Source organism: Megascapheus bottae, chromosome 17, assembly GCF_031878675.1.
Source record: "Megascapheus bottae isolate mThoBot1 chromosome 17, mThoBot2.hap1, whole genome shotgun sequence".
Classification (NCBI taxonomy): domain Eukaryota; kingdom Metazoa; phylum Chordata; class Mammalia; order Rodentia; family Geomyidae; genus Megascapheus; species Megascapheus bottae.
Window position 1 is genome coordinate 23,815,299 of NC_143525.1, and position 10,707 is coordinate 23,826,005.

Genomic DNA, 10,707 nt, shown 5'->3' on the forward strand with positions numbered 1-10,707 from the left:
TGGAGTGGGTTGGGCTGTACGATATAAGTGAGGAGGAAGTGTACACACACACACGCGCGCGCACACGCACACACACGCGCACACACACACACACACACACACACACACACACACACACACAAAACCAGGCACATGCACTCACATGCACTCACTCACAGCAGAATTGACTCTGGATAAACAATTACAGTCTATTTACCTCAGACCATATGGTGTTGGGGAACAGGTGTGCAGGTAATGAAGAGCCCAGCTTCAATTAAGCGTCTGGGAACTCGGCCGGATTCCTGCTGAATCTTTTGCTTGGGCTGAAGCCCACTGACAAATGAGAGTTAAGAGGACTGAGGTTCAGGGAAGGCAGAAGCAGGGCATCAGGGCTCTCCAGAGGCTGGACTGGGACCCACAGGCACCTAAGGATGGGGCCAGGATGACAGGGAGAGCCAAACACTGCTCTCCTGGCAAATAAGAGCCCAGGGACCTCATCTGGGCCCTCTTGTTTCATGGCCATTGTTGGCAAGGTCACCCCAGAGCCCATTGGAAGAAGTCTGGAGAGTCCTGTGAGATGGCAGGGCAGGGCAGGGCAGAGCAGGGCAGAGCAGCAAAAAGCTGTCCCTCTTTACCAAGGGCCTGTCTACCCTCTCCTGTGTGCCTTGATTTCCCTGGGCCTCAATTCCCAATCAGTCAGCAGACAGCTCTGGGTACCGACTGTGTGCTGAGTTGGACATGCACAAGGCCGTAGACAATGGCCTTGTTCTCCGCGAGTTTCTATTTTAGGGAGCTGGAGATTTCAGATATTTTAGTGGATGGAAATACACACAATGAGTCACAGACGTGAGGAAGGTAATTTCAGAGATTGTTATGTTCGAGGAGAATAAATCATCTGGTCTGCCCAGTGAATTTCCTAGTTCATCTTGCAGGCTCAGCTCAAGTCTCCCTCTCTTCAGCCCCTTCCCCAGTGTTCATGGCCATCTCTTGGGGGCTTCTAGTCACTCCTGTCCATGGCCCCTCTTCCCACACCGGAGTGGGTTTGTGACAGCTGTTCCCACACCCCCTCCCTTGGGGACATTGACCTTGTCCACAGCAGGCAGGGTGCCTGGCTCACAGGCCGTTTCCAGACCGCAGCACACGGTCAGGCAGCTCCAGTGAGCGAGGAAGCAGATGGCTCCGAGCCTCTGCAGTCCTGGCCTCCCCAGGGAGGTTGATTGTCTGGCACGTTGTGAAGACATTGTCCACTCTGGCCTGGCCTGGCTGGATGACATTGTCCACTCTGGCCTGAGAAGGGAGGCACCCTGGAAGAGGGCCAGGGTGTGCGATCCTCCCGCTCCTCTGATCACGGAGCTGGGCAAGGCGCCCCTCATAAGTGTCCTGGAGGCTACAGGCTGAGCCAAAGAGAAGATGAACTGCTCTGGTCCCTGCGGTGGGCCGATGGAGGTAGAGCGAGGGCACATGTTCCAATGAATCTCTGTTTGCTCTGAAGACTTATGAGCCTGCTTCTACAGCGGGGAGGAGGGATGCACTGCCTCTCCCAGGAAGCCCTGAGAAGACAGAAATGGAGATTTTTCATGCTTTTTTTTTTTTTGGTCTTCTTTCACTCTTGGCTTTGTGCATGGCGTTAGGAAGTAGCAAATCAAAATCAACACCATCCCAAACTTCCCTGGAGGGCCCTTCTGCTATGGCTTCCCACCCTGGCCCTCTGAGCCACACCGTCCCCACTCTCAAGGATGTGGACACCGCCCCCCTCCCCCAAGTCTCTGTCCAGATCCCTCTGCTAGTAGAGGAAAAATGCATAGCAGGTGATTCGGGGCAGGTGGGGGGGATTAGGATTAGGGTGTAGAGGAGGGACTTGCATAATTTCTCAGGGAGGGGGTTATAAGATTTGTAAAGCTAGGATTCTGGAAGCTTCCAAGCTCAGACCCCCCCCACCTTTTTTTTTTTTTTTAACACAGGGCAGGAAGCAAACTAAATGGGTTTCGAAGCAAGAAACAAATTGGATTTTTAAAAAATGCTCTGGTTCTAATAATCAGAGGGGTTATTCATAATCCTGGAGTAGAACGCGTGTCTTGAAATCTATGGTTTGCGTTGACAGCTTCTCCTTAATGGGCAAGATCTCACACACGATAGGACCATAAAACACAGCGCTTGGCTGGTCCTGCTGGGTGTCTGATAAGGGAGATCGACTGAGCTCAGCCTGGATGGCAGGTACCAGGCACCATGCAGGCCTCCCCACCCCTGCCCTGGACCCCTGTCCCTCTCCATACCCCAAGAGGAAGAGAGGACCCAAGGCTAGGCCCTTGATGCAGAATGGCCCTTTGAGTCAGAAGTTTTCAGAATTCCTGAATACCTACCCTGTAGATCCTGAATCCCAAGCTTATTTGTGACAGGGTTCCATGTCAAGAAAGTCTGGGACATACCACCTAATCTATGGAATACCTCTTTTCATGTCATGGTCTTCTCTCAGACTAATGGCTCCCAAACCTGTGTTGGGAAGGGGTACATCGTTGTTTTTCCATAGTTCCTGCTAGTGTTCTGCAAGAACTACATTTCCTGATACATGGTGCTGAAGAGAGCCACGTTCCCAGGTTGGCTGCTGGGGCAGTGCGGGCAGAGGAGGCAGGGGAGGGGTGCCACTGCTTATGACAGAAGTTTATTCTCTCATGGTTTCTGGAAGTGAGAAGTCCAAAATCAACACAATGGCACAGCCAGCTCCTTCTGAGTCAGGAGGAGGGATCTGCTATCATCTCCCTGTGCCTCCACGGTACCCTTGCTGCCTATGCCACTGTGTCTGAGTCTCCTCGTCTAACAAAGACACAAATCATCCCAAGAACCACCTCTGAAGACCGTCAGGGTCATGCCCTGGGGTACCTGAGAGTTAGAACTTCACTGTAACAATTAGACAACAGACTCAATGCAAACCCACGGCAATGCTGTGGCTCCTAGAACCATAATAGGGACAAAGAGGGGGACAGAAGGCCAGTGCCTGGCATAGGAGACTCCTAACTGACCATCTGGACCGTTCGCACCAACACAACTATGACTACAGAACTGGAATGATTTGGGGAGCAATTTACAGATGAGGAAGGACATTTCTGTGTACCAGTTCTCACCACCACCCTTCTAACACACTGGACAAGAGGTCCCATTATTCTTTCCAAGTGTCTTAGTATTCTGAGGCTGTGACAAAACACCTGAGGAACAATTTCCTTCTTGCTCACCGTTTCAAAGACTTCATTCTAGTCTTGGCCCCATCTCTGTTGGGTTTAGGGTGAGGCAGAGCATTATGGTGACAGGAGAGGAGGCTCCTCACCTCATGGCAGCCAGGAAAGAGACAGAGAAAGAGAGAGAGAGTGGGCATCAGGGTTCCACTGTCTCTGTGATGTAACTTCCTCCAACTAAGGCCACTCCTCAGGGTCCATCACCACCTAGCAGCACCCTGTCTTCCACACAATGGCTTTTGTTTTTCGGGGGAAGGGGAAGATAGGAGTCAAACCATGTAACAGAAGAGGAGCTTGAATCACCGGTTTTAGTCCACAAAGTAAACGATCCAGTCAAGCATTATACCCAGGTAGCCAGGAGACTGGCTTTGTCTGGGCCCACCCCAGCCTGGTTCCCTGCTATTTAATTTCCTTGGTGCAGCTTGGCAGGTTCGCAACTCAGGCCTAGCCCTTCCTTGCTAGGCCAGGAGCCCTTTCCTCGTGGTCTTTCCTCTTGGGGGCTGACACGGTCACCTGTCCTGGGGCAGGTAAGGTTCTTCCACACTCTCCTACACATTTAGTATGAGAGGCTCTGCTGAACACCGCTGAAGACCTGAGGTTTGATTTTTGCCTGAGGAAGAGGAGATCGAGAGGATGTGTTTAGGCGGATGGGTGGTATAATGAATGAAATGAGTGACTCCCCACCCTTCCCCCAAAGAAAGATTGCTCAAAAGCCTGAGTACCAGCACTTATAAAAGACATCTTGCTTGGAAATGGGGTCTTTATCATGGTAACCGAGTAAAGGATCTCAAAATGAGATAATTCTAGATTCAGGCTAGGCCTTGAATTCCATGGCAGGTATCGTAAAAGAAAGACAGCATACAGGAGGTGGGTGAAGGTGAGAGAGAGAGAGAGAGAGAGAGAGAGAGAGAGAGAGGGGGGGGGGGGGGAGGGAGGGAGGGAGGGAGAGCGTGACAGAGAGGCAGAGAGAGACAGAGAGACAGAGAGGCAGAGACAGAGAGAGAGACAGAGAGACAGAGAGGCAGAGACAGAGAGACAGAGAGGCAGAGACAGAGAGAGAGACAGAGAGAGAGGCAGAGAAGCTCGTGGTCTCTGGCCATGAGCCCAGGGACCCCCTTGGGCACAGCATCCACGTCTGGAGAAAGCACATCCCTGTCAACAGGACACCTTGCCTCTAGACTCATCAGGGTGAAGTCATTTCTGTTGCTGTAATACCCCTGGGTCTGTGGCAGAGCCACAGAGTTATCATATTCAGGAAGAGAGGGAAGGATGGTCCCTCGGAGAGGGAGTGCATACGTATCTGTCAGGACTATTTGAGGGAGAATTCTCTAGAAGGAGAACTTTCCAGAAAGGCAGTGACTGCCATGGACACATGACTAACCACTCCTTGTAAGTTTGGCAGATGGGATTCCTGTTTGTAAGGGCAGAAAGCATAGTGCAGTTCACCCATGGAGGGTTTGCTGCCCCTGATCTGGAGAGGGTGTCGGTGAAAGAAGGGCTACTGGGAATGGGGCGGGGGTTGTGAACCCTGCCTCCTCCTTCTGGCCTCCTCTCTCCCACTTCTGTCTAGGAAAGACGCTTCAAAAGTGGCCATTAGAGAAGATGCATGGCCGGCTCCCCATGAACATGAAGCATCTCCATTACCATAATAACTAACCACTTAATAACTGGCTTCCCCGCTAATTCTAATTGAAACACGTAATGATATTTCCAGGCCGAGAGTGGCAAGCTCAGGCCTTAGCAGACATCTCCAGGGCCCCCGGGGCTTCACGTGGTGAACGCCGTGGGCACTGCCCGGGTATGCTGCTGGAATGGACTGGCGCAACAGATAGCAGTTCTTGTACGGCTGCCAGGAGCCGCAGCTGACGATAAAAGCCATTAAAGGTCAGCTGGGAATAGAAAACTATTTATGTTAAATGTCACAGATTAAGCTACAAGAATGGGCCAGGGATGGGGAGAAAAGGGTGAGGTGACACATGCTGGTCACTGGGCTACTTATGTGGGGGCCTGAAGCCCACCTCTTCAGGCAGGGTTAGGGCAGCATTTGATTTGCTGGCTCCTTCCAGCCCTGGGAGGCAAGCCACAGGTGATTGGTCAGGCTGGCTGCCTGTCAGGGTTGCTAGGATACCTGACAGAGAGAGGATGGAATGGGTCTTCTATCACAATGCCATGGAGGAGGATAGGATATCTCTAAGAAGGTGACTGTGACAGGAACTTGAGGGCATTGTGAGGAAGCAGATGAGAGGACGGTCCTGCTTTCTCTGCCCAGAGTATTGTCTGTGGTTCTTTGTGGGGTGTATATCACTATAACTGAGAAGGAATGGGACAAAATCCAACTGCTCTATCAGGAGGCTACTGAGACCGAGTCCAAGTTCTCACGACTTCTTCACAGTCCCAAAGCTAGAGTCTGCAGGACTTTAGCATTGGAAGTGGGTGGCATTTAGGGTCCAGAAGGGCTGGACCAAGAGAAGCAAGGACCTGAGGAATGTGCCCTCAACCCCTGCCTGGAAGGAAGCCATTGAGCATTTGGCTCCATCCATTATAAAATGCATCTAAGGAGCCAATGTAGCCACAGCTCTGATGTATCATCTGGATGCTAATCATGTCACTCAGGCCTCACCCTCTATTCCCTCAAAAAGAAAGCCCTGCCACTCTTGCTGACCGCCCCCCAGGCATGCCTACATCTGCAACAGAAGGCTGAGATTTCATTGCTGTGTTCTATAGAATCACCCTGCCATTCTATCAGTTGCTAGGTATTCAGAGAAAGCAAACACATATGAACATACATATGGTAGACATACTTGGTAAGGTAAATTTAGTTGAGGAATGAAGCAAGGTGAATATATCCCCAGCATGGTGGTTCACATCTATAATCCTAGCTACTCAGGAGGCTGAGATCTGGAGGATGGAAGTTCAAGGTTAGTTCTAGGCTAAAAGCTGAAGAGACTCCATCTCAGCCAATAGCTAGGCATGGTGGGTGATAACTGGAATCTTAGCTATAAGGGAGGCTAAGATCAAGAGGATCACAATTCCAGGCCAGCCATGGCAATGAAAGTTCATGAGATACCTTCTCCCTGCTCCCCTTCCAACCCCCCTTCCTGCCCCAGCCCCCACCACCTCCACAGAAAAAGCTGGTGCAGTAATGTGCACCTGTGATCCCAGCTTTTAGGGAAGCATATATAGGTGGATCTCTGTCCATGGTAGTTGGGGACCCCTTCCCCCAACTCTATCTCAAAAATAACCAGAGCAAAAAAGGGCTAGAGGCATGACTCTGGCAGCAGAGTGCCTGCCTGACAAGCATAAAGCCCTGAGTTCAAATGTCAGGACCACCACCAATAAATATTACCTAATGCCCTTAGTGTCTTGGTCTTTCCTCTGTTCCTGGAAACCTGCTGTTAGCATCTGCAGGGATCTGAATGACAGATCCCCTGACTACCTGACTCCCTCCTGATGCCCAGGAAGGGAGAGAGTCCTCAGGAGGGGCCCTAGGAAATCTCTGTCCTTCACTCTTCTTACAGAATAACTAGGCCGGAAATGACTTAGCCCCAAAGGACCCTCCTGCCTAGAGGTTTGGAAGGGATCAAGAAAGACCGCACAAGGCCTCTCTCTCCCTCTGAACTCTGGGCTTGGCGGCATAGCTGGGGTGGGTTAGGGCTTTTGGAGACAGACACTCAGGGGAGTCATAGTCCCTCCTGTCACAGGCAGAGCTGCTGGACAGTACTTGGCACCAGCCCAGTGGCCAGCACTGGACTGTTATGTTAACCAAGACCATTATCCCCACTTGGAGACAACCCAGCTGTGAGCCGGAGATCGATTCGTTCCCAGGCAATTCTGCACATTAGTGTGGTAGGAGAAGGGGAGGTGGCTGGGGCCTGGAGCACAGAGAAGCAGGAGCCGAGTGTGTGACCAGGAGCCTGTGCAGCCCAAGGAAGGGCCAGGCTAAGCGCGAGTGGGAGAGGAAGCTAGTGAGGGACTTCCAGAGGTACAGGACTTCCAATTCTGTACTTAAGAAAATGAATTCTGAGCCAGGGGCCGGGGGCTCATGCTTATAACCCTAGCTACTCAGGAGGCTGAGCTTTGAGAGTTGAAGTTCAAAGCCAGCTCAGGCAGGAAAGCCCATGAAACTCTTATCTCAAATAAACAGCCCCAAAAGTGGAGCTGGGGCTCAAATGTTAGAGTGTTGGCCTTGAACACAAAAGCTCAGGGACAGTATCAAGGCCTGAGTTCAAGCTCCAGGATCAGTACACACACACACACACACACACACACACACACACACACACACACACTGAATTGTGAATGAAGAAGGCGGGGAGGGAGTCCCTCTGGTGTTGGGCAGGGCAATGGGAGGACTTGGCTTGGATTTGGGAAAGAATGCTCTGGAAACTGCTAGACACTGGTTCTCAGCCTTGACAACTTCGGCATTGCCTGGGAGGTTTTGTGAAAACAGACAGCTGGCCTCTGCCCCACGGTTCCTGACTCAGCACACGTCTCTGTCTCCATCTCCATTGCAGTAGAGAATTTGCAATTCCAACAGACCAGCTCCCAGGTGCAGCTCCGGGAGCCAGGGATGTTAGATCATAGCAGACAGAGGAGCAGGAAGCAAAGAGACCTGTGGGGAAGACATGGTAACTACATACCACCACCATAGGGGGTGAGGAGGGGCAGGCTGGGGAGACTATGCCTGCAGGGGGTGGCAAGAGACTGAGCCCAGATGTGGGGAGAGGGTGGCAGGACCCTCCTATGACCTCAGAGGCATTACAAAGGATGGAAGGACAAAGCACAGAACCTGGAAACAGAGGCAAAGTTGAAGTCTCTGGGGGATGAGGCTGAGATCAGAGTCCAGCTCTCATAGGGTACCCACAGGCCAGGCCTGTCTAACCTCCCCAGCCTATAGATAAGAGGTCCAGGTTGTGGGGCTGGATTTGAAGGTCCCAAGTACACAGAGGTAAGAATGAGATAGGTCAGGCCCACAGATAGGACAGGTGGGAGAAAATGGGGTTCCCCTTGGACGAGGCTAACATCCACATCCCTGATGTCCAGTCCAGGGATGAGAAAGACCATGTTGCTCAGGCCTAGAGCCCCATGGATTCAGGCCCCACCCTGCCCAGCCGGAACCTCTCCAATCTGGCTGGGAAGGATAGAGAATCGGCTTTGGGCAGAGCTGCACACAGCTGCTCTCGGAGGATTCTGTGACTGGCCAGGGTAGGGAAAGAGGCAGTAAGGCTGTCAGTGGGAGAGGGGTGAGCAACTCAGGAAGAGGAGCCCCAGTGGACACCTCACCGATTTTCCTGGTGTGGGTCGCCTCCAGCAGCTGTCTCTGTTCTAAAGCTGGATCTGGGTGACTCTCGAGTCTGTCTGCCCTCCTGCTGCCTTGGTCTGGCTGGTTGGATCCCCTGGGTGGGGCACTGAAAGTCTTATACACACAATGTTTAGGTGACTTTAGAGGGAGTCAGACCTAATGTCCCTTAGTCACGGCTTAGGCTCACACTCTTCACAGTGGAGTGATGAATCCCGGATGGCCTCAGTTTCTGCTTCTAACCATTGGGCAACATGTACAAACACTTTTCGGACCCATTCCCTCCCCACCCCCACCCCCACAGCTCTCATGATTATTTGAGGTTAAAACTCATCTCCTCAGAGTTGTGGCACCTTCCCCAGGGCCATGGCAAGTGATCTGTTCTGGGATGCAGCATGCTGATCTCTTGGGCCTGGCTTCCCCAGGATTTGGGCCTGAATGGATGGATGTTACTCCTAGCTTTCTTCACGCCCAGCCCCAGCTCCCACTTTACATGCTGGGTAATCAGCCTCCTGCTTAGGATCACTATTGGGGTTCCTGCTCTCACCCTCCCACACTTAGCAGCTGGCCCTTATGTGGGCACACATTGTCTCTCCTGGTACCAATATTAGCCTCAGCACCAACTTCTCTAGCCCAGACCGACAGCAATAACAGCTGCTTTCAAACCAAGCTTTCTCTCCAGCCCACAATGGCCTTAGAGGAGGCTGTGAGGACTCCAGGAGGGAGTGGGGAGGACAGCATTTTGTCTGGCTGGGTGGTCCCTGTCTACACAAGGCATGGGGGTGCAACAGGCAGCCTGGAAAGAGTAGGCATGAAGAGGTGGCAGGACCACCTGGGTGCCCTGGGGGAGGAGGGGAGATTGGTCCCAGCTTGCTCTCCAGCGCCCCCTGTGGCTAAGTGGCTCACTGCAGGCCTGGAGCTGCAATTAGTGGGGACGCAGCTCCTCCCCAGGCCAGCCTCTGCCTCAGTGGGGCACTGCCAGCCTGCAGCCTGAACCCACCTGTGGCTTTCCACTGCACTCAGTGGCCTGTGGAGGGCTGGGCTGCTCACACAGTTCAAACTCACCAGGCGGAAGGCTCCCCGCCTCCCTACCATGGTGGCAGCTGCAGCCCCATGAGTCAGCTTCAGACACTGTACGCAAACCCTGGCTCAAGGGCCACCACTGCCAGGTCCCTGTCTCCATGAGAGTTAGGATCAGCAAGGCCCATGACTATAGGGCAGGGACTGGGCCTGCGATTTGATATGATTTTACTCTGTAAGTCCTTGTGCAAAAGAGTTTTATACACCATGTCAGTTGGTGAGAACAATGCATCTTGATCAATGTCAATGTCACCCCTTTTATCCTGCTCCCTCAACCCCACTCACCCCTCAATTTTCCTAGCTCTAGTTTTACATGTATCCACTGACAGTTATGACTGGTAGATACCTTCTTGCTATGTTCTAGAAAAGAGAGAGGGGGGAAGACAGAGAGAGATTCCTTTTATAAGGGTACCAAAAATAAAATAGTTATAAGGGTACTAATGTCACTGCAAGGACCCCACCGGGCCCCACCCCTCTTGAGGCCCAATAGCCTCATCTCTAAAATGCCATTGGATGGTGGATAAAGACTTCAATCTGCACGAGTTCTGGGAGGACATAGAAGCCCAGTGGGTGACCCAAATGCCCAGTGAGTAACCCATGCTATCCCTTGCCTTGGGGAGAAGCATAAACTTGCTGGTGTCACAGAGCCAGGCCAGACTGAGAATGAATGCAATGTGCTCCTGTACTCGCGTGTATACAAAAGATCCCTGACCCCCAGTGCAGGGCTCCCCCACCTCCTGCCCTGTGGAGAAGAAACCGTGGGTGTGGCGTGGGTAGAGATCTTCTTTCTGAGTGAGCTGAGATTAGAGGCTTTTACGACCATAAATGTACCGTGGCTGTTGCTGCTGAAATTTAAGTAATTTTCCTCTAATTAAGCAATTATCTTAGAGACAGCTGCTCCATGCTCCAGGAAGGGTTTTGTGGAGGGTGGGGAGCAATGAGATGGGGGGGTGCATGTTTGGGAAGCCCCAGATATAGAAACACCCTGGGTACAGGTTCCCTAGCTGAGCCAAGGCAGCAGAAATGGTAAGACAAGGAAACCTCAAATATGGGTGTGGGAACCCCAGTCCCCAAGGCTACCCTGAAAACCCTGGAGCCAAATACACACACAGCAGTTGATGC

General features: G+C 52.2%; 1 long non-coding RNA gene across 1 annotated transcript; it reads right to left on the bottom strand.

Moving 5' to 3' along the window:
* Nucleotides 1-830: 830 nt before the first annotated feature.
* On the bottom strand, nt 831-6,099 carry LOC150051354 (uncharacterized). Its single transcript, XR_016538425.1, has 3 exons — nt 6,008-6,099; nt 3,207-3,816; nt 831-1,529 (listed from the first exon to the last, which is right to left on the bottom strand). It is a non-coding gene; the product is annotated as an uncharacterized LOC150051354 (long non-coding RNA).
* Nucleotides 6,100-10,707: the final 4,608 nt, after the last annotated feature.